At 37.2% G+C, this 25,409-nt stretch overlaps 1 long non-coding RNA gene across 1 annotated transcript; it reads left to right on the top strand.

The window, feature by feature from the left end:
• Positions 1-20,829: 20,829 nt before the first annotated feature.
• LOC123231576 lies at positions 20,830-25,409 on the top strand. The gene is made up of 2 exons (XR_006505116.1): positions 20,830-20,887; positions 25,161-25,409. It is a non-coding gene; the product is annotated as an uncharacterized LOC123231576 (long non-coding RNA).

Genomic DNA, 25,409 nt, shown 5'->3' with positions numbered 1-25,409 from the left:
AGTTAGAGAAGGATTCACTGAGTAAAAGTAGCTTTGAAGGAAGAATTCAGAGCAGAGGAGGGGAAGAAGTGAATTAAAAGGTCAGGGACAAAAGCAGACAAGAATATATAGTTTCAGAGAAGTGGTAGTAAAGTTTGGCTGGAATGCATAGAACATGAAGGGAAATGATGTGAAATAAATCTGAGAAGACCAGAGGGTCTTATATACCAGCCTGAGGAGTTTGTATTTTACATAAAAAGCAATAGAGAAGCCTAGCAGTACCAGATATTAAACTATACTATAAAGCAGCAGTCATCAAAACAATATGGTACTAAAAAAAAAAAAACAATATGGTACTGGCTAAGAGATAGAAGGGAGGATCAGTGGAATAGACTTGGGGTTAATGATGTCAGCAAGACAGTGTATGATAAACCCAAAGAGCCCAACTTTTGGGACATGAATCCACTATTTGACAAAAACTGCTGGGAAATATGGAAAACAATATGGGAAAGATTAGGTTTAGATCAACATCTCATACCCTACACCAAAATAAATTCAGAATGGGTGAATGACCTGAATATAAAGAGGGAAACTATAAATAAGCCAAGTGAACACAAAATAGTATACCTATCAGATCTCTGGGAAAGGAAAGATTTTAAAACCAAGCAAGAGTTAGAGAAAATTACAAAATGTAAATTAAATGATTTTGATTAAGCTAAAAAGCTTTTGTACAAACAAAAACAATGTAGTCAAAATCAGAAGGGAAACAACAAATTGGGAAAAAATCTTTATAACAAAAAACTCTGACAGGGGTCTAATTACTCAAATATACAAGGAGTTAAATCAATTGTATAAAAAATCAAGCCACTCCCCAATTGAAAAATGGGCAAGAGACATGAATAGGCAATTTTCTGGTAAAGAAATCAAAGTATCAATAAGCACATGAGAAAGTGTTCTAAATCTCTAATAATTAGAGAAATGCAAATCAAAATAACTCTGAGGCACCACCTCACACCTAGCAGATTGGCTAAAATGAAAGAAGGGGAGAGTAATGAATGTTGGAGGGGATGTGGCAAAATTGGGACATTAATGAATTGCTGGTGGAGTTGTGAAATGATCCAACCATTCTGGCTGGCAATTTGGAATTATGCTCAAAGGGCTATAAAAGAATGCCTTCCCTTTGATCCATCCATACCATTGTTGGGTTTTACCCCAAAGAGATCGTAGTTAAACAGACTTGTACGAAAATATTTATAGCTGCGCTTTTTGTGGTGGCAAAAAACTGGAAAAGGAGGGTATGTCCTTCAATTGGGGAATGGCTGAACAAATTGTGGTATATGCTGGTGATGGAATACTATTGTGCTAAAAGGAATAATAAACTGGAGGAGTTCCAGGTGAACTGGAGAGACCTCCGGGAACTGATGCAGAGCGAAAGGAGCAGAGCCAGAAGAACATTGTACACAGAGACTGATATACTGTGGTAAAATCGAATGTAATGGACATCTGCACTAGCAGCAATGCAATGACACAAGACAGCTATGAGGGATTTATGATAAAAAATGCTACCCACATTCAGAGGAAGATCTGCAGGAGAGGAAACATAGAAGATAATCAATTGCTTGAACACATGGGTTGAGGCGGACATGATTGGGGATGTAGACTTGAAACTACCACACCAATGCAACTAACAACAATATGGAACTATGTGTCCTAAACAAGGACACATGTTACAACCAGTGGAAATGTGCGTTGGCCATGGGTGGGGGGAGAGCGGGGGGTGAAGGGGAAAGTAGGGGTATGAAGCATGTAAGCAGGTTAAAAATGAATATAAATAAATGTTTTAAAAAATAAATGTTTAAAAAAGTTTTAAAAAAAAGCAATAGAGAAGGGGGCAGCTGGGTAGCTCAGTGGATTGAGAGTCAGGTCTAGAGACAGGAGATCCTAGGTTCAAAGTTGGCCTCAGATACTTCCCAGCTGTGTGACCCTGGGCAAGTCACTTGACCCCCATTGCCCACCCTTACCACTCTTCCACCAATGAGCCAATACACAGAAGTTAAGGGTTTAAAAAACAAATTAAAAAAAAAAAAGCAATAGAGAGCTACTGAAAGCTTTTGAATAGAGCTGTGATGTAGTCATTCTTTAAGAAGAATATGTTAGAAGTTAAATGGATAATTTCTTGGAGAGGAGAAGAGTTAAGCAGACATATTAATTAGGTCTTTATATTAGACCAAATAGGAAGTTGTGAGGATTTGAACCAGGGCCTCTACGATTAGAGAAGAATGAATGGTTATATAACACGAGTGAGTATTTGAGGTGGTAGCATCTCTTAACAACATTGTTCTTAAATTTTTATAAAGCTCCATCTTCCTAACCCCACCCCTAGACCTTTCCATTTCAACTAAGAGACTTCTCTGTTCTGTGCCCATGCACACGCTCAGGACTATTTCCAGTCCTGAAGTTCTCTAGTGGAAGAGTAAAGCTCCCTTTTCTCACATTCTTTGGCTTATTAAATCTGATTCCAGAACTTCAGGGACCATTTACTTAAATGTTAGGCTTTGGTTCATATATAATATCTCCCCAAAAGTGTGTAGAGGAAACAATAGAAAAATATTCAATGTGTACCATGAATCAGGTTATAACATTTATTTCCCACACACAAAAGAAATATTTGCTATAAAACATAAGCATGAGTTGACAGAAAGACAAACTAGAATCAGTATAATACTAGGAAGTAGGTAAACATGAAGCAGTTTACAGGATAGATGGTTAGGTATTTTATATTTCTCTTTGGTTCTGTACTTTTCCCCTTAAAGTCCATTTCTTCTATCCAGGAAATGGCAGTCTAATCATCTTTTTTAAGACCCCTGAAATTATTGCTGGCAACTCCTCTCTTCATTCCCAATCAAAGGAACCAGGACTACTGAATCTCTCAGACTCACATTGTTACTAAGCATCTATCTAAACATCCATTTCAGGGTACTCTGGACTAAGTCAAGAAAGAAAACTCATACAAAACTCAGAATCAGGCTTGCCTAGGCAGGATATGAATTTTAGATGCCAAGTGCTAAGACCCAAATGGTAGTTGAGGTGAAGCATAGGTCAAACTACCCTTCTCACCATTCACAAAAATTTCCCAGAACTGCAAGATGCTATCTGGAAGGTCAAGGAAAAGGAAGAGGAGGGGATCACCTTGTCATCCTAAAACACTATATACTCCTTCAGCACTGAGGGAATCAATGTCATAAACATGATTGACTAGAAGAAGGAAGGGTAGCTTTACATATGCCTTGTTCAACGCCTGGTTTCATAACTCTGTGTTTGGGCAATTAACAGCCATAGGACTATGATATTGTAGGCCTATGTTAATGGTTTATTACTAGTACAATTTAGTTTCCCAGAATATTCATCATGTAGTAACATTATTTTTCAGACTTTGAAAGACAATGAACTCATCCTTTTAGAGATTCAGTAGATGCTAAAATGTATCCCTAAATTGTTATAAGGTGAAATATTAATTGGGTTTTGGGGATGGGATAGGATGTTATTTAGGCCAGTATCAGAAGAGTAACCTGGCTTTTGGGAAGGCCACTCAAGCACTGGGCTGGCAGAGCTAGACTGAGATGATACGCAAACACCCACTTAGACGATATATAAAAGGTGTTTAATTTAACAAGGGAAAGGTAAAAGGTAATTGGATAACTTAAACTAATTGTTTCTATCTAAACCCCACACGATTTAAATGTCTTGTTATCAGGAATCTTCGTGGATTTATCCCTACACTGAGTTCACCTATCTATCTAGGGACCCAGACCCTAATATAAATATCCTACATTAACCCAAACAAACTACCCCTTTTGGTGGTAATGGAGGTAGTTAAGCAGCTAGGCAGGACAAGGCCCAAGGAGAGGGTTTTGAATCCAAAAGGATCCCAACCAGATTCTCACAGACAGATGACTCAGCTGTATAGGACAGGAAGCTCATTAGATGGTTCAGTCAGATAACAGGAAAGCAGGTAGGATGGAGAAGTCCAGATATACCAAAGCCAGCAAAGGAAGGTATCCAGTATCTCCTCAGGTAAAGAGAGAATGAATTCTCCAGCATAGCTAACTGACTCTCTCCTGTAGAATTCTAGAATTTCTTACTCTGCTTTCCCATGCCTTTGCCCTCTGCAGACACACATAGCTTTACTTATAACAAAGGATAGCTCTTCCATAATGCTCTGTGGCAATAATCTGGTCCTGCAACGACACCATGTTATTCTTCAAACAAATCAACATGATTTAGGCATTTGCTTGATATTTCTTTACTGACATATGATTAGCTAAGTTCATCTACATGTTGCCCATGCCAGGCTTTATTTCTTTAACACACCTATTGTGAAATTAGACTCTGTTACCCTAAAAACTACGATCCCCAGTGATACTGCGATCCCCAGCGAAACTACGGTTCCCAGAACCCCACTTAACTTCCTGTCTTTATGAGATGACATAGACAGGACATAAATTGGGTAGAGTTCTGTGTCTAGCGTTGTTTTCCTTCCTGTTGGTGGCTTTGGTGGAGTGGGCATTTGAGCAGTTAGAAAATTTAGTTATGTGGTTCTATTATGTCAGATAATAAAGTTTATAAAAAATAATACTTGAAATATTGAACATTAATTTTAACTCTTACACTATTAAACCTCTTATTGAGAGAGGCTTTATTTATTTAAGCATATTTTTCCATGGTTACATGATTCATGATTCCCTTCCACCTCTCTTCCCTCCCTTCTCCCATCATTGACAAGCAGTTCCACTGGATTATATATATATCATTGTTCAAAACCTATTTCCATTTTATTCATATTTGCACTAGAGTGATCCTTTAATGCCAAAACTCTAATCATATCCCCATTGAACCACGTGATCGATCATATGGTTTTCTTCTGCGTTTCTGTTCCCACAGTTCTTCCTCTGGATGAGGACAGCATTCTTTCTCATAAGTTCCTCTGCATTGTCCTGAATTCTTGCATTGCTGCTAGTACATAAGTCCATTACGTTCAATTGTACCACAGAGTATCCATCTCTGTGAACAATGTTCTCTTGGTTCTGCTCCATTCATTCTGCCTCAATTCCTGGAGGTCGTTACAGTTCACACGGAATTCCTCCAGTTCATTATTCCTTTCAGCATAGTAGTATTCCATCACTATCAGATACCACAATTTGTTCAGCCATTCCCCAACCGATGGATACCTCATTTTCCAATTTTTAGAAACCACAAAGAGCATGTCTATAAATATTTTTGTACACATATTTTTCCTTATTATCTCCTTGGTGTACAAACCCAGCAGTGGTATGGCTGCATCAAAGGGTAGTTATTCTTTTAAAGCCTTTTGCACATAGTTCCAAATTGCCCTCCAAAATGGTTGAACCAATTCACAACTCCACCAGCAATGTATTAGTGTCCCAATTTTGCCACATCCCCTCCAATATTTATTGCTTTCCTTTGCTGTCATATTGGCCAGTCTGCTAGGTGTGATGTGGTACCTCAGAGTTGTTTTAATTTCATACCAGGCTTTTTAATTCCACTCTTGGATCTCAAGATGTTTTAAGGGCTCCACCCAGAGATAAGCCTTTTTGGATTATATTTGACAAATCCAATGCCATGTACCTGTTATCAGACTTTATCATTCATCAGTGAAGTGAGGTCTAACTATTGCAAAAGAATTTCTGTAGTTTGTTTTTTTAGTTTGCAATATGTTCAAAGAATGTCTATTAATCCTATTTTTTCCTTTTTAGAGGGGAAGTATTAATATTTTTGGGACAGCTAGGTGGAGCAGTGAATAGAGTGCAGGTCCTAGAGTCAGGATGGCTCATCTTCCTGGGATCAAACCAGAGTTAGACATATACTAGCTTTGTGACCCTGGGTACATCACTATACCCTGTTTGCCTTAGTTTCTTCATCTTTAAATAAGCTAGAGAAGGAAATGGCAAACTACCTTAGTATCTTTGTCAAGAAAACCCTGAATAGGATCACAAAGAGTCAGGCATGACTGAAAATTGACTAAACAAAAAAAATGTATATTTTTATACTTTTAGGGTAATAGGGCCCTAAGTTTTGTTAATATTATTTGGATTTTTATTAAGCACTTCCTAAATTTGTGATGGTCTGTTTTACAACCCCCAAAGTATATTACATAAACTAGTATTATATAGGGGCTAATGGCTCTAAATATAATTTTCCCATTGAAAAATATGGTTTCAGGATGCCAGTAAGTCTCTAGATATATTTGCCCAGGGCTTTCTCTTTCATCTTTTTTTTTTAATGTATCTTGCCTGGAGGAGACTAAGGCATTTGTAAGTAATCCATTGGTGACTTTTGAATTCAAACTTAAAACCTTCAGTCTCTATCTTTTCCTTGATACATTTTTACATTGCTGAGTCCAATGGCATTTTTATATCACCAGAGAAAGATTCCATGAGATTGAAAATTGTTTGTTTGGTGGAGCCTTATAGCTTGATGTTACCATTATGCATTGAATGGTAAAATATTGTGTTTTTTTTTAACCCTTGTACTTCAGTGTATTGTCTCATAGGTGGAAGAGTGGTAAGGGTGGGCAATGGGGGTCAAGTGACTTGCCCAGGGTCACACAGCTGGGAAGTGGCTGAGGCCAGGTTTGACCCTAGGACCTCCTGTCTCTAGGCCTGACTCTCACTCTACTGAGCTACCCAGCTGCCCTCCACTGAGCTACCCAGCTGCCCCCAAATATTGTTTTGATTCAACTTTTCCTCCTTTAATTTGGATTCATTTGGAAACCATACTTAGTTCAATTTTTAATTTTGAAGAGGTGATAATGAATGGATTTAAGACTAGGAATAACCATAAAGGGAAATGTCAGGTTTTATATGAATTGTTAATGACTTACTGTGTTGGTAGTATGTTTTAAAAAGATACACTTTTCCATGTGAATATCATATATGCTAGTGTTTTCATTATACTTGAGTCCATTTAAAATATTCCAGTACATGAATAAGACAAAGCTAGGGGACTGAGTTAAAAGCTTAGTGATATTCAAAACATGTGTAATGTTTTGTGATATTCGAAATATGTGATATGCCAATGTCAAGAATTTATTAATTACTGAGTTGAGAAAAATTCGCTATAACATTTTTGGAACTTTTTGGTATAACTTTTCTGCTTCTCTGTTAATATTGTTTTCTTAGGAGTGGATATAGATTTTTTTTTCATTACATAAAAACCCTGTGAATGCTTTGTATAAAGTACATAAATACCTAATTGGCCCATATTTAGAGGGGCCACTGTTTATTCTTTGGTTATATATAGTTGATAACTTAAGAAAGATTGGGTCAGAATAAACCCAATAGGAAACTGGCAGGAAACCTTGCTATTAATGCTATTAAAGTTACATACCAGTGTTATTATTTTATTATTGACAATAATAATAACTGATATTTATATAGCATCTATTATGTGCCAGGCACTGGGCTAAGTGCTTTACAAACAAAAATCCTTACAATAATCCTAGGAGAGAGGTGCTACTGTTATTCTCTTTTACAAATGAGGAAGCTGAGGAACAAAGATTAAGGGACATGCCTCAGGATAAACAATTTCTAAGCCTAGATTTGAACACAAGTCTTACTGACTCCAAGTCTGGAGCTCTATCTTCTACTATCAAACATTGTCAAGGCAATAGAAGAAATCATTTTAGGGGCTGTTTTTCTAAATTATATCTTAGTTTAGGGTTATTTTAGGCAGATTCTTTTTTAGGCTAGAGGATAAATTGTCTTTGGAAATCCTAGATTTAGTTTTGTTTCATAGTGCAAATGAAACTATAAAACATTAACAAAAATATTTTATTACTGATCTTCTTTACACTGTATTATTATTATTAAAAAACTATTCCTATATAATACTTCTCATTAAGCTTAAATTTCCATTCATCTTCAAATGATAACTAATGACCTCTGTCAGTTCTTTCCACTATGATACTATACTGTGTTTTTATGATTCAACTAATTCTAAGAGTATTCTTTTAGGAATAATTGAGGGTAAACAGGTTGTAAACTATTCAATTCTTTGTATATTTTCCGTTTTCTTTATAGATATAAATTTGTATCCTCTTTATTGAGAAATTTAAAATCTACTTGATAAATGAAGAAATGAGTTCAGAAAGATTACAAGAATGAATAAATCTGTACATTGTAATCAGTAAGAAAACAGATTAGTCATTTGAAAAGAGTAAATGAAATGAACACTAGTATATATCAAAATGATTTGCCTTTTGTACAACGTCTAAATGGATTTTATTATTCATGTAGCTGAACCTGCAAACAAAAGCTGTTGGAGAACATATTTTATAATTTTATTTCATTCTATGATTTAATTTTGTCTTGAAAAGTTATTGACATGCTTATTCAGAATGAGTAACAATTTTATGCTGGTAAGTGGAAAAGGCTGTCAATTCCTTTTAGTCAATACCACCCCTCCATAAAGAAAGGCTGGTAGTTAAAAAAAAAAAAAGATAAAAAAATGAAATTCATGAGATGGAATACATTTAGTACATATTCACTAAAAGAGGTTCTTTTAGGTATGTCTATATTTGCTTTTTGGATTATTTTAGTTGTTCTATTTCCTTTAATTATTTATAAAGAAAATGTTATTATTTCAGTGATAATTCATGAGTTTTCTTTAAGATATCTACTTCTTATTTTACATTTAAATATCATGAGTAAGAATGATAAACAAGAAATTTATAGAACAAAGAAAGCTGCTTTGCAATGCATGAGAAATTGACTCTGGCTATGGTCATATCTGAAAAGGGATCTGTCATTTTGCTAACTCTTATATGCCTCACTGATTCATTCAGAAGTAGAGTTCACACCTATTTCCCCTCTGTCTTGCTATAGTCTTTATTTCAACGATCAATGTATTATGTCCTATAAATCTGTCACCACCTAAATCTCATATTAATAAATTATGTATATAAAAGTCAACATTTTCATTTCTGATAATCTAGCTAGACATTCACCTGTTGTTTTGAAGGCTTAGAAGAAACACTGTCATTCTCTAAGATTTTTTCCTAATAAGCAGGTATTCTTGGCAATAATAGAATTTAATTATGGAACTTTAAATTTTTCTGGTAATATCAGAAAGTTTATTGCTACATCACTTAATAACAACATAATAATTAATTTTCTAACTGAAATGTATTTCTCTTTTATGTAGTTATGTGAACTCATAAAGAAAAGATATGTATGATGTCCTCATGATATCTTCATGCTAGTGTTAAGTCCTGAGTTTTCTTCCACATCTCCACTACTGAAATTTGCTTAAGGTTAGGATGAATATGTATTTAGGTTAAAAACAAAAGATAAACATCAAGATTTTATCCTCATCTATCTATTCCCCATTTTGTCAGGTATGATATGATTTAAATGTGCATACAATCTATATTTATATAATAAATGTGACTGTAGTTTATCATGGAAAGTTTGATAGATGAGTAGAAAAATAAATACAACAAAATATATTCATCTGGGAGCCTTATAAACATATAAGGTGAATATGAAATTGTAAAATTTAAAAATTGTTTGCAATAAAATAAAGAACGCTAATTTTATTTTAGTAGTAACTTTAAACTCAAAAAGGCCTGGTTTATAAAACAGGATAATATTTTCTTAACAATGGACATTTTGTTTGTTTTGCTTATCATTGTAAGCTAAACCATAGGGGCAGGAGGACACATATTCTCTATACCAGTGATTCCCAAAGTGGGTGCTACTGCCCTCTGGTGGGTGCTGCAGCGATCCAGGGAGGCGGTGATGGCCACAGGTGCATTTATCTTTCCTATTAATTGTTATTAAAATTTTTTTTAATTAATTTCCAGGGGGCTAAGCAATATTTTTTCTGGAAAGGAGGCGGTAGGCCAAAAACGTTTGGGAACCACTGCTCTAGAGTATCTGTCCTAATTCTTGAGGAAGTTGGGCAGGGTAGAGGGGAAGTAGATGTACCTTTCATGTATAGTTACCTCTCTCCTACCTGACCTCCATCTATCAGCAACCCTACTCCCTCTTCCTATCCCAGAGCTCACATTCCCCTCCTCCAGCAGGTCACTGAGCTGTGAGGCACCCGGATTTTAATCTGCATACCACAGGTATTGTCCTCAGCCACTTTTGCTCAAGTTGCATTTCTTAATATGGATGGGCAGGATATACTGTGGCTTTATAATTAAGTGCTAATTAAAAGAGCATATGTAATTACCAACTGTGTGACACTGAAAAATCATGTCACTCAATGAATCTTAGTATTCTTATGTGTAAAATAAGGAGGTTAGACAAAATGCCATTTAAGGTTCCAATTCTTAAATCTATGATCCTGCTTAGATGGAAATGTAATAGCAATGGTGAGGGTATTCTACACATCCTAGGATCATACATTTAGAGCAGAAAAGGACCTCAGATATCATATTTTCTAAAATAAGAGATATTTTATTTTACTAATTACATGGAATAATTTTTTCAGATAAGTTTTATGAAGTTATAAGATCCAAATTGCCTTTCTCCCTCCCTGTCCTCCCCCTTCCCAGAGATGGTAAGCAATTTGATCTGGGTTATACATATATTATCATGCAAAACCTATTTCTATATTATTTATTGTTGTAAGAGAATATTCATATAAAACCCAAATACAAATGAACTAAAGTGAAAAATAGTATGCTTTGATCTGTATCATGACTCCAACAGTTCTCTCTCTGTAGGTGGGTAGCAATCTTTGTCCTAAGCCCTTCTGAATCATCTTGGATCATTGTATTGCTATGAATAGCTAAGTCTTTCATAATTTATCATCCCTTGCTGTTACTGTGTACAATGTTCTCCTGGTTCTGCTTATTTCACGCTGCACCAGTTCATGGAAGTCTTTCAGCTTTTTCTAAAATCATCCTCTTCATCATTTCTTACAGCACAATAGTATTTCATCACCATCATGTACCATACTTTGCTCAGCTGTTCTCCAATTGATGGACATCACCTCAGTTTCCAATTCTTTGCCATCACAAAAAGGGCTACTATAAATAATTTTGTACAAATAGGTCCTTTCTGTTATAGGGAAATCAGGGAAAAAGCAGGAAGTACCAAGGAAGAAGCAGAGAGAGAATTCCAGAACTCGGGAGACAGTGACTCTGAGGAGACAGTTGTGTTTCTGGACTTGCTTTCTCTGATAGACCCTGTCTGTGTGGACTTATCCTTCAAGCCTTTCACCTGATAGGAAGTGGTTGAGTTTGGTTTTAAACTTCCGTTCCTTTTGGATTTATACCTGCTACTGCTGTGATTCTATTGGACTCCTGCCAAACCCCGAGGACAACTGTTTGTGAAACATCTCTCTTGCTGACCCAGTGGACCTGTGTACCTTCCAGCTTTCCCTTATTCTGAATACTAGCAAAGGGGGTGGGGGGTGGGGAGTGGGGATTCTGGTTGGGATATAGTACAGGTAGCTGTGGATTTGTAGGCAGAGATAAGTGTTACCATCTATTCAAACATATTGGACTTTGGTGGGAGAAATTCATTTTAAGACCCAGGAAGATCATCCCACTCCCCTTCCCCTATCTGTCCTAGTTAAATAAAACCCTGGTTTATAACTGAGTGATAACTTGTCAGTTTTTCCCTGGAATCCTTCCCAATCCTAGGACTTCTGATAACTGGTCCTAAGGACTACTTCATCTAGTGTAGAAAACCACCTAAACCTTACCTATCTACCTACCTTACCTCGGTCCTTCCTGCCTACCCCTTTTTAAAATCTCTTTGGGATACAGACCCAGGAGTGCTATTACTGGATCAAAGAGTATGCACAGTTTTATAGCCCTTTGGGCACAGTTCCAAATTACAGTGTCGAATTGTTGTATCATTTCACAACTCCAACGACAATGCATTAGTGTCCCAATTTTGCCATATCACTTTACTGTCATATTGGCCAATCTGATAGGTGTGGGATGGTACCTCAGAGTTGTTTTAATTTGCATTTTCTCTCATAAAGAGATTTCATATGATTATCAATAGCTTTGATTTCTTCATCAGAAAATTGTTTATATTCTTTGACCATTTGTCAATTGGGGAATGACTTGTATTCTTATAAATTGGACTTGGTTCTAATATATTTGAGAAATGGGACTTTAATCAGAGGAACATGTCATAAAATTCTCTTCAGTGTGTTGTCCTTTTAATCTTGGCTATATTGGTTTTGATTGTACAAAAACTCTTAAATTTAATATAGTCAAATTATTTATTTTATACATTGTAATATTCTTTGTCTCTTGTGTAAGGTTGAAAATAGGGGTTTTGACAAAATAAGAGAGCAGCTCTTAATAACTTAAGTTTTAATGAGAATATAGTAGAGTTGTAAATTAATATTATCCTTTTAAGCCAGAGAAAAGAAAACTTCTAGAAGCTTTTAACAATTAACAATTTAGTTTAATTAAAATAGAGAGAATAAAGAATATAGTAAAATGAATAAAGTAAAGGAGGGAAATATAGGAAAGAGGTAGAGAAAGAAATTTTCCTAAAGCCTATAGTAGTTATCCTATAACTGCCTATAACTACTAAAACTGTCTATATCTACCTATAACTGCCTATAACTACCTCTAACAACAACAACATCATAAAGTTCCAACCCAATCCAGCCCAATCAAAACTAACCCAATCTGTGTTTAATCCAACCCCAATTAGGTCTGTCAATGAAGACCAGCCACTTTCCAAAAAACTCAAGGAAGGGAAAAAACCTAACAGCTCAAGCCAAAAGCCAACAATCCAAAAGGTAAAAAGCCCTCTAAAGGTTAAAGCAGTAAGCTCAGGCCTGCCTTTATATTCCAGCAACTAAATGCCAACCACCAACTAATTAACCAACCCACACCACCAGCCCCCCCACTACCAACTCATGCCCAGTAGCCAACTTCCCAACAACTGTCAGCCCTGTCTGCAACTGACAGACCGCAACTGTCAGTACCTGACTCTCCGCACCCCCCCTCCCCCATCCCCAGCTGTCAGCATCTGACAGCCTGTCCAACTGATGCTTGCCCAGCAGGGGACTCCCCCCAATACCTACTTCCTGTTACTATGGATTGGTTAATCCCTACACATCTCTATGGTAAGAGGACCTCCAAGCCCCTCCCACCCATCCCCATTAAATTAAAAAAGGAATAAAGAATTCCTTTTTACACTTGTTAGATCATAAATTCTTCTTTTCTCCATAAATTTGATAGGCAAATTATTCTGTTTCCCTAATTTACTTATGGTAATATCTTTTACGTCTAAGTCATATATCCATTTTGACCTTATCTTGGTATAGGGTGTGATATATTGGTCTATACCTAGTTTCTGCCATACTGTTTTCCAGTTTTCCCAGCAGTTTTTGTCAAATAATGAGTTCCTATCCCAAAAGCTGAGATCTTTGGGTTTATCAAACACTAGTTTGCTAATGTCATTTATCCCTTATCTATACCATTGATCCACCAATCTATTTCTTAGCCAGTGTCAGATTGTTTGGATGATTACTGCTTTATAGTACAGTTTGAGATCTAGGGTACTTCCAGGAAACCTTTCTTCACATTTTTTTCCCCTTTAATTCCCTTGATATTCTTGATTTTTTTTCTTCCAGATGAATTTTGTTTTTATTTTTTCTACTTCTATAAAATAATTTTGGGCAGTTTGATTGGTATAGTACTGAATAAGTAAATACATTTAGGTAGAACTGTCAATTTTATTATATTTGTTTGGGCTACTCATGAGCAATTAATGCTTTTCCAATTGTTTAGATCTGACTGTGCAAAAAGTGTTTTATAATTGTGTTCATATAATTCCTATGGTTGTCTTTGCAAGTAGATTTTATAGTGTCTAGAGTTATTTTAAGTGAAATTTCTCTATTTCTTGCTGCAGGGCTTTGTTCGAAAAATATAGAAATGCTGATGATTTTTATGGGTTTGTTTTGTATCCTAAAACTTTGCTAAAGTAATTCATTTTTTCAACTAGGCTTTTAGTTGATCCTCTAGGATTCTCTAAGTATACCACCATATCATCTGCAGAGATTTATAGTTTTGTTTCCTCTTTGCCTACTTAACTCTTTCAATTTCTTTTTCTCCTCTTAATTCTACAGCTAACATTTCTAGGATAATGTTAAATAATAGTGATGATACTGGGTAGTCTTGCTTCACTCCTGATCTTATTGGACTGCTAATGATATTTGCTGATGGTTTTAGATAGATACTACTTACCACTTAAGGAAAAGGCTCATTTATTCCTGTAATTTCTAGTGGTTTTTTTGTTTGTTTGTTTTTTCCTGGCCCTGGGGATTTTTTAAAAATAATTTTTATTTTTTAGAAAAGTTATCATGGTTATTCATGTTCTTACTTTCCCCTTCACCCCCCTTTTCGCGCCCCCCCCCCAGCTGGTGCACATTTCCACTGGTTTTAATATGTGTCATCAATCAAGACTTATTTCCAAATTGTTGATAGCTGCATTGTTGTGTTAGTTTCGAGTCTACATCCCCAATCATGTCCGCCTCAACCCATGTGTTCAAGCAGTTGCTTTTCTTCTGTGTTTCTTCTCCTGTAGTTCTTCCTCTGAATGTGGGTAGTGCTCTTTTCCATGAGTTTCTCAGAAATGTTATGGATCATTGCATTGCTCTTCCTAGTGTTTTTATTGGAATGAGTATTGCATTTTTGTTGAAGACTTTCTCTCTATCTATTGAGATAATCCATATGATTTCTTCTGATGCTTCACTCTGCCCCCTTGTTGGTTCTGTCACTCTAGAATTCATTTTGAGGCATTATTTTAGAGTGGGTTGGTTGCTCTAGCTTTCCCATGCTTCTACTGAAGAGAGGGATTTTGCAAAATGATGCAAAGAAATGTGCAGGAACAGAGAAAGCAGGAGAAGAGGATGGAATGTTGGTGGAAGAAGGGTTCTGGAAGGCCAATGGTGCCTGGGAAGGAACTGTTGGATCTTTCTGGAGTTGCTCTTGAACTCTGAGAGGAGAGACAGCTCTGGGACCTTCTCCTGGACTTAAATCATTCAAATCCTAAGAAAGTGTTTCCTGATTTGAGATCTACTGAGATCCTGCATCCATTCTTGATCCCCAAAATCAATACCTGTCTGGTCTCAATCGAACTAGCATTTTACCTTGAAGGTTAGCCCAGAGGGTAACTGGATTGAGCCATCAGTATACCTCTCAATCTGATCAGTTAACAATCTAGAGACTCTGCTTCATTTATTTAGCCTAGAGTTAGCTAATATAAGGAGGACATCTAGATAGGATTTCCAAGATTTCCTCACCTGTGGCTGAGGGCAGAAGACTTTGTTGTTCATTTGGGTGATAGTCAGGGATTCCTACTACCCTGTGGGAAGCCAATAAGAGAATAGATAAAAATATGAGACTCCTCTTTTGACCCCTTTTGTGATCCTTGTGATTTCTTGTTGAAAAGTATTGTGACCTTATTGAAAAGCTTTAAGTTCCTATCAAACCTGAATCTAAAGGGTTAACACTGTTAACACAGCAAGGAATGCTGCTGCCTGTTATAGCCAAGGCCAAGATACTCCCCAACTTGGCTTTCTGATAAGAACCCAGTCAAAATTCAGCCTTGGCCTTGGTCTATTCTGAAGCCAGTGTTTTGTGTTTTGATGTGACATAATTTGTAACTTCTGTGCATCTGCAAAGTTTCAGGGGAGTTTCTTTTGTGTGAAATGAGTCTTGAAATATATATGTATATATATATATATGTCCATGCTCCTGGAGCCAGAGCTGGAAGCATGAAGTAAAAGACATTTCCCTTGTCCTGTCCTTATTTCCTTATCAACTAAACTGTCATCAGATTATCAGAGATGATAAAGAGATCTCCACACTACCCTCTTTCCTGATCCAATTTAATCATCATCCATTTTAAATAATCATCATAAAAGATCATTAGCAGTCAGATTTGTTGTTAAAGGAAGAAGATTTGATAAGTGGAGGTTATCCTGGGTTGAGATTGTCCAGATTGGGTAAAGCAAAATTTCCCAGTCTTCCATTTTGATTTCTTTTCCCAGGTTATGTAAGGGGGAAAAAGGAATATTTGGGTTGAATATATTAAAAGATGGTCACCAGAGGACTGAACAATTATCAATCCTCAATTAAGAATAATCTCAAGTCAAAATTGACTTTTATGGAAGTTTATTTACAATTGAGGAGAGAGGAAATAAGGAAATAAGAATCTAACAAAGTAGGTAATTTACTATGATCCTCTAATTAATCCAGGTAGATCTAATTAACCCTCAGCCAAGAGTCAGAGGGCCAGAGGCCTGGAGGTGAATGAAGCATTCACAAAGTCTATTAAAAGGAAGTTTCTGAAGAGAAGTTCAGGAAGATTCAGTCTTTAAACTCACCACATGGAATTCAAAAGAAGATATTGAAAGCAGTCTCACCAAGGTCTCAGTGTTCTAGCCAGCACTCCTCCATGAACCAGGAAAAACTAGAAGACCCTCTCCAGCAAAAGACCTTCTCCTTTTAAAGGGGTTACTTATGCATCACTTCCTATGCCTTCCCCTAGTTTGCGTGTCCAATCACAATAGATGCTTCTCATAGGACTGCCTAGGGGACAGTCAGTTGATTCTGATTTGTCACCCACTCTAGCACACCTGTGTTACGGACCTCCCAGAATTGGAGGTGTTCTCACCTTTGGTGATTAAATCTAAAGATGGGCAGTGTAGACTTAATCTAATTATCACAGTTAGCAGTCTGTGGCAGAAGAGGGAATCCTTGGAGGGCTAGGTTGAGCCAAGTCCTAGCCAAAAGTCTATTCCATCTCCTAAAAGGGTTTCCCTGTATCTGTTAGAGATAGCTGTAGTTCCCTCCACCTATTTATACTGGCATTTGTTCTCTGTCTCAAAGGGAGATATCCTGTCAGATCAGGCTTATTACACTAAACCCTGGTCACCAGTTACATTTATCATACAGGATCTCCCATATTCCCTTTTAACACTACTATGCCATCTTGGCTCCCTATTTGTAATTAATTCCCTCAGAAATCATCTAATCCAGTCTCTTCATTGAGCAGATGATGACATCTCACCTCTTCCAAGACATCACTCTGGGCAATTCTTGTATTTGTCTTTATGTAAATCTTCTAAAGTAGATCCATCCAATACATTGGAAGTTTTCCTTTAATCTTTTTAATTTCTTGGAGTTATCAATGTTTATACCCTGGCATTGGGTCTACGTATTGTTGAATCTAGAAGTAATACTCCATATTTAAAGAAATCTTATCTTTGATAATTATAGACACAGCTCTTCCTGGATTGCTATTTTAGTGAAATTTTACTTAGTCTAACATGTAGACAGAGCATATTTAAAGAAGCTAGAGACACAATTTCCATACATATATCAAAGATATATAAAATCCACGTATGCAGATGAAGTCCTACATGTAAAATAAGTCCTACATGTAAATAGAAGCTCCATTTGTAAAGAAAAATGTTTTTAGGGGATAGGATCCCATATTTATAAGAAATTTGGCCTGGCTTTCACCTGTAATATGCTCGCTCATACAAAAAAAATAATTGTATAATAATAATAATGATGATTCTTAGTAATAAATATATGTAAGCATCCATATATTAGTGTGTATATATGTGTATGTGTGCCTTTATAAAGACATAGAGAGATGATAACAGGTAAGTAGATAGGTAGATAAAATCTTAATAGTTTCTCTTACTAGGTCTACAAGATGATTCTTTATATAAGTAACAGCCCTTTTGGCATGATTTGTACCAACTGCCCTGCAAAGGGGTCTAACTTTATAAAGACCCTGGAATTTGAACTTCTTTCATACTCTGGACCAGAGGAAGATCCTAGTTGGAACTGTCTAGTGGAGTTTTCCAGTATAGTGGCAGTTTTTAAATTGCTCAAGAGAGGGACATGACAGAAGATAATTGGGCAGGGAGTTGAAGAGTAAGAACAGTGGCAGGCACAATGGTCTCAGCAGCAGCAGAAGACAGAAGATACTTTACAGGAGACTGATTCTAAACCTTGTAGCTTCTAGTGCCTTTTCCTTTCCTTGATTCATAGTTCAGTATAAGAGAATATAGTCAAAAGAAAATTAATTGTGGCTACTTAGAGAAACCACTGAAAAATAGTTAATTTACTACTTTCTATGTTTTCCCCTTGTCATATGCAACTAGCAGCATGGTTCATTACTAAGTGTTTTTGTTTCAAATCTTCCTGTTTATTTATTAGATTAAGTTAATTTTAATTGCATCCCAAATTTGTATTTTGCCATAGTGTATGATAAGGAGATGAGGGCTGGTGTATGAAGGACTTGTGTTTAATTGATTATGCCAAATGCAACTAGTAGCAGATGCACTGAAGGGGTTCAAAGTAGTTTATGGATTTTATTTACAATCTGTATTTTTCAGTTTTTAAATTTTACATAAAAAGGATACCACATAGAACTTAGACATTTGACCTAGATTTAACCTATATGAGTTTATCTTATTATCTCTAATGTAGCAGGTAAACAAAACACTGGGGAGTAGTAGAGGGAGAGGGAGGAATGATGGGGTGAATTCGTTGACTGCCAGGACACAAATAACACAAGGGAATCACACCCACTCCCACAAATAAAGGACAGAGCTTGGGAATGAGCGGTGACAGGACTGAGAGAGTGGCAGTTGAGACCAACTGTCCCTCTAACTCTAGCCAAGGGTTAAGTTACACAATAGTGGGTCCTTGTTGGTTGTGGAGAAGGAAATAAACAGGAAGTTATATAAACTGTTTAATAAAGTTAAGGGAAGGAAGGTGGGAGAGGTTTGGTATAAACTAATAAAGAGGACACAGCCTATTGTCAGTTAGAATGGCTAGCTTCTCTATGGCTCTAGCACAGACAGAAAGTCTGGCTGGAATAGGAGTGGCTGCTAAGGGCTTTGGAGACAAGGGTATTTCTTATGCCACAGGAGATACTGTTCCAAGCTGAATCCTTGATGGTACAGGTACTGGAACAAATCCTTGGTCAGCTAGTAAACCCACAAACTAAGGTTAAAGGTACTCTGTAATTGGTCCACCCAATTACAGTGACTTGTCCTCTCCTCAGTCTAGGCACTTGCTGGATGTTATCACCTAAGGTCTCCAAAAGTTCAGGATAAAGACGACTAACAGGATCCCAGCTGCCAAGCTCCTTACTTCAGCTCTTGATAATTCATCACTCAACCACCTTCTTCAGCTCCTGCTGCATTCTACACAGAATGTCCATGTCACTCAGCCAAGTTCTTACCTCCTGCTGCCTATGCATTGCTACATATATATTTTACCTATCTTTATATCTTACCTTATAAATTTGCCTATAACACTAAGCAAGCAGATCTCTTTAAAGCAAGGACTTTGGGACTTTTTCCTCATCTTCAGAAATGAGAGAGGGGGAGGAGGAATAGAGATCTCAAGAGGAGTTCACACCTTGAGCCAACACCAATGTCTGAAGATAATTATGGTTAGTTCTTTCAACTGCTATTGAAAGGAAGGGAATAAAATGTTCCTGAACTAGATTAGATTGATTACATGATTTCTGAGATTTATTCTACTTGGCCTGGGGACAAGAAGCCTAAAGCTTGAGATCAATGACTAAAAATTGCAAAGAGGCCTTTTTTTGACTTGTTTTGAGGAAATGCTTTCTGATAACTAGGCTGTCCCAAAAAGGAATGGGTTTCGTGAGGAAGTAGTGGGTTCTTCTTCATTAAAAAATTTGAAGCAAGAATTAGATTACCATTTGTCAAATATGTCTGTGTGACCTTGACCAAGTTATTTAACTTCTCTGGTTTTCAGTTTTTTTGACTGAAAAATAAGTAAAAGGTAAGATAAAGGGTTTGGATTAGATTATTGTCCCTCCCAGTGCCAATTATAAGATCCTACCCTACTATCTTTTTGTCCTCTATTATTGCATAGAGTCTAATTTAATTAGAATTGAACAACCACGAGCAATTTCATTACTGTTGTCTGGGCACTCCAGTGACTCTGGAAAAAACCTTTTTTTTTTCTCGGGGGTGGGGTGGGGGATGGGGGGGGGGGAAGAAGATATTATCCCCTGCCTACCTGGATTATTTCAAATCCTCTCCTGTCTCCCTCTTCTAAACAAACCAAAAAATTAATCGATGAACAAGCATTCAATAACAGTTTCTAATGTTACAAACATCTATAATAGCTGCTGACAAAGAGAAAAAAGTCAAACAATCCCTGTCTTCAAGGACCTTATATTCTATAAAGGGAAAAGATGAACATATATATAAGCATATACTTACATATATATGTCATATACATATGTATAGTATACACAAATAATTTCCCAAACCAGCACAACTGACACACATTCACACACATATATCCAGCACACACACAATTAACAGAAGTATATAGGTGTATATAAATTGTCCTGGTTCATTTATGCTTTCTAGCACATGCATCAATTATCCTGGTTTCAAAATTAAGTACATATATTATGCTTGCTTGTAAATGTTCAAGTCTTTTCTTTTACAAATTGTATATTTATATTAAAAATCTTTCTATTTTTATACATAAAAGCTGCATATATATATGTACATGTATATATATATATAAAACCATACACACACACACACATATATACACACACGACAATTTTGCTGGTTTAGGAAATTCTTTCCAGAAGTTCCTTCATAAGGGTGGATTCCTAGCACGAAGGTCTGGGCACCACGGCCAGCAAGTTACAGGACCTCAGAAGGACCCATCTTTGCTCCTGGAGGGCGAAAAAGAGCGTCAGCTTTACGGCTTCACTTGCCTCCCTGCGTATGACGCGAGACGTAACACATGCGCAAAGCTACTGGAGCTAGGAGCAAGACGGTTTCTCAGCAGCTCTCGGGCAACTTGTCGCAGGTACGTACTTTTGCTTTTGACTCGGTAGCAGTGATCCTACGTGGAGGGTGCTGCCGGGCGCGGGCCACGTGTGCGTAGGGGATCTTTTAGTTTCGCCGCCCGCTCCAGGTTCGTGCCATCCTGGTGCCCGAGTTCCGGACGCCACGCTCTAATGTGTTGTGGGAGTGGGGGTGGGGCGTGGAGGGGAGGGGAGGAGAGGAGAGGATGGTTCTCTCTCCCCCTCCCTTTGTTTAAAGGGGCCGTGCCCTCACTCCGCGGACTGAGCTGCCGGCTGGGTCCGAGCCTGCAGCGCTTTCTTGGCGGGGGCGGTCCCTGGGAATGACCCTGAGCGTGACCTGTACTCAGTTCTCTTGCTCTCGGCAGACCTTCCATCTGTGAGGACTTAAACAAACTGTTACGTACCTACCACAGTCTCTGTGTGAGCAAGGCGTCTCATCTTTCCCAGCCTCAGTTGCCTCATATGTAAAATGGATAAATTCAGGCCAGTCATAGCCATCACACAGGGCTGTTGGGATGTTTTGGATAGGTTGGGGTTAAGCCATCCTCAGACGCGTGGATGCAGCCACTTTCTTTAACTTAAAAAATTTTTTCTTTAACATTTTTTTTTTTTAAATGTCGAGTCTCCAGTTCCCTCCTTTTCTCTGGCTCCACCCCCACCATTGAGAAGACAAACAGTCGAGTACGAGTACCTCTTGTACACCTGAAGTCCTTGATGTGGTGCTTTCTTAGCAGTGGTTAATGGGGCTTACGGAGTGAGGATTCTGTTCTTCATCACAAACTCTCCTTAGGGACTCTGCTCCAGGTACCTGAGGGCCAGGGTGGTGCAGTACAAAGAGGACTGGACTTGGAGTGTCCCAAGACCTCTGTGCTGCATCTCTGCCCTGATACCTTACCAGTAGAACGTGAGCTCCTCCTGTTAGGGACTGTTTCATTCTTTTTCTTTTATCCTCATAAAAGCAATAGATTTTAAATTGGGGCAGTGTATAGAGCACCAGGTCTGGAGTCAGGAAGATCCCAGTTCAAATTTGATCTCAAATTTGATTTCTGGTTGGGTGACCTGGGGAAGTCATTTAGCTTTTGTTTGTTTTCAGTTTTCTCATTCGTAAAATGAGAATCATAATAGAACCTTACTTCCCAGGGTGATTGTGTGGATCAAATAAGATAATGTTTGTAAAGCACTTAATACAATGCCTGGAATCCAGTAATTATTATTTAAATGTTAGCTATAATTATTAATAGTTATTAATTATAAAATAGATCTGGAATTGGAAGACACCAGAGAGTGTACATACAATCCCAAGCCCCTGCCCCTGTCTCCCATTTTATAGCTGGGATAGCTATGGACTAGGGAGGTTCAGTGTATCTGTCCAGGGTCATAGGAATAGTAATCACCAGAGTCAAGTCAAATCAGCAAGCATTTATTAAGTATGTACCACTTGCTCATCATCAGAAGCAAAATTTGACATGTGAGCCTGGGCAAAACATCTAACCCCTTAGCCTCAGTATTCTCATTGGGTAGAATGTGGATGGCCACATTTGCACCACCCCAACTACATGGTTGCTTTTCTCCAACCTTTAAAGTGTCATTTATTTATTCATAGAACACATATTTATCCCTTTGTGTGTGCAGCCCTTAATGTTATAGAATTAGGAAACTGAGATAAAATAAGTTCCTTGCTCTACATTAATGTAACTAAGTATTGTTATTATTACTTATTACAAAGGTATATTAAATGATTTCTGACCTCAAGAAGTTTATAATCTCATATAGAACCTAACCTTTAGTTACCTTGTTCACTGGATTAGAACTGTTTTAGAGATCAAATGTGGTAATCCTCATACAGATTCTCCTGCATACACCTGGATACATGAAAACTTAGAGGAAATGTTTGCTAATGTTGCCATACTTTTAATTATTAGAGTTTTAGCTTAAAATTTGAAGTCATTGATAAAATGTAATAAGTATATTACACAGTGTGCCATGGAAATGGAATTGGAAAGGGCCACAGGCTTTCCAGGACACCCTGCACCTGACTGAGAATCTCCTTTTCTACAAAACACAGACCTCTAGTAAAGAAAAAATCATTACTTCTGGAGAAAGAAAGTCTGTTACATTTTAGAACAGCTCTAATTGTTAAGGTTGAATTTGCTTTATTGCAAATTCTATGATTGCTTCTAGACCTGCATTCTGGTAAGCAAAACAAGTAATTCATCTTTCAGGTGAAGGTCTTTCACATACTTGAGGAAAGGTATCATGGCCCTAAATCATCTTCAGACTAACCATCCCCTTTCTTCAACTCAGCCCTAAGTCTGTTACATGATTTCTAGCTTATCAATATTCTTCCTAAAATGTTAAACTAAAATTCAGTACACACATGATAATTTGATATACTCATATTTTACATATACATACACATGATGTATGTGCACATGACATACATACATGCTATATACACATGTACACGTTATCTATTCATTTATCTGTCAGTTGATAATTCTGAACCCCTAAATAGTTTAGTAGGGAGAAAGTAAATGTTCTACCCTCCAGGATGACCTTATAAATAAAAGATGGGCACAAGGGTCATGGCTCTTATCGCAGTCTGAACAAGATCTAGATGTTTTTGTGGACTACAAGCTCAGTACAAGCCCTCAAATACAGGTTTTGGATAATCTTGGTTAAGAGAGGCATAGCTTACTAGAATAAGAATGTGAAAGTATAGCTTTACTCTGCCCTGGTCAGACCACATCTGGAATATTGTGTTCAAATTTGGACACCATAGTTTAGGAAAGACAGTAATAAGCAGGAGAATATCCAGAGGGGGGCTCCCTGATTGGTGAAGGGCTTCCAATATAAGGACTTGTTGAAGGAATTGAAGACCTTTAGGATAGAGATGACTAAGAGTAGACATGGTATTTGAAAAAATATACTCTAAAAGAGGGAATAGATTCTTTTCTATTTGTCCCCAAGAGAGTTGGAACTAGGAATAGTGGGTGGAAGTTGCAAAGAGGAAAATTTAGACATGATATAAAGAAGGAACATACCCAAATTATAACTTTTCCAAAGGATCAGTTAGGTAACGTGTTGTATAGAGCACAGCCTAAAGTCAGGAAGACCCATCTTTGTGAGTTCAGATCTGGCCTCTGATGCTTACTAGTTGTATGACCCTGGACAAGGCACTTCTTTCTCTTTGCCTCAGTTCCTCATCTTTAAGTGAGCTGGAGAAGAAAATGGCAAACCACCTTAGTTTCTTTACCTAGAAAATCCCAGCTGGGGTCAGGAAGAGTCACACAAGACTGAGATGATTCAACAACAACAAAGTAGAGTGGGCTGATTGGAAGATAGTAAATTCCCTATTGCCAAAGTTCTTCATTTTGTGGTAAAATAGCTAGCTGATAAGTATATTAGCAATGAGAAATTTTTTACTTCTTAGAACATATTATAAAGGGTACCTAAATGTTCCAGTTATAGCATCAAGCTCTTTAATTTTCTACATTTATTTCCTCTGAGAAAAGTAGTTTTACAGGGGAACTGAACAGAAGCTCAAGCTTTTGTTTTGCCATCAAGTTGCAGTTGACCCTCAATTCTTCTCTCCCAGTTTATCCCAAATATCCTAACTAGCTCCCCAAGAAAAATAAATCTAAAAACTATTCAACAGAGCAAAATACTAAAAGAATCTATAGATCCAAAGGGGTGTTTTTCTGTCTAAGTATGTGTGTATGTGTGGGTAAGTTGGGGTGTTGAGAATAGAAGGAAAGTATTGTCTGCCTATTATCATGTGATATCTTTTTTCTGTTATTATTTGCTTTTTCTGGGGAGGTTGAACGTTGCCCTTTTCCCTCTTCAGTGTCATTATCTCTAATGTCATTGTGATAAAAACTTTCCAAGGAAGAATATGAATAGGCTATGAGGTTTTTGTTTTTTTTTTTAAATCCTTACCTTCCATCTTAGAATCAATACTTTGTATTGGTTTTAAGGCAGAAGAGCAGTATAGGCAGGTGGTGTTAAGTGACTTGCCCAGGATCACACAGGTAGGAAGTGTCTGAGGCCACATCTGAACCGAGGACCTCCTATGTGTAGGCCTGGTTCTCAATCCACTGAGCTACCCAGTTGCTCCCTATGAGTTTTATTATAATGGGACTGGGCATTTGATAATAATTATAATGTATACTACCTTGTCTAAGCTTTGAGCAATAAAAACATTAAAAAAATGAAAGAAAGGTTATAAGTACTCACTCAGAGGGGAAGTAAATTTGTTTTTCTTCTTCCCCCTAGGTTTGGCTAAAACATGGCATCTCTCTTTGTAAAGAAAATGATGGTTATGATCACCAGTCCTCTTCTCCATGTGAGCAGATATTCAGCTAAACCTTCCTCGATCTCTGCGTTTCTGTTTTCATCGCGACAAAATACAGTTTCCTTAGATGCTGATTCTATGAAGTATAGAACAATAACTCATCCATTTCTTTCCCATTATCTGCTAAGATCCTTTCAGCCTACTCTTGGGTTCAAAACAAAAGCTGTCCT

The sequence above is a fragment of the Gracilinanus agilis genome, chromosome 1 (genome assembly GCF_016433145.1).
Source record: "Gracilinanus agilis isolate LMUSP501 chromosome 1, AgileGrace, whole genome shotgun sequence".
Taxonomy (NCBI): domain Eukaryota; kingdom Metazoa; phylum Chordata; class Mammalia; order Didelphimorphia; family Didelphidae; genus Gracilinanus; species Gracilinanus agilis.
This window is presented reverse-complemented; position numbering and strand designations above follow the sequence as displayed.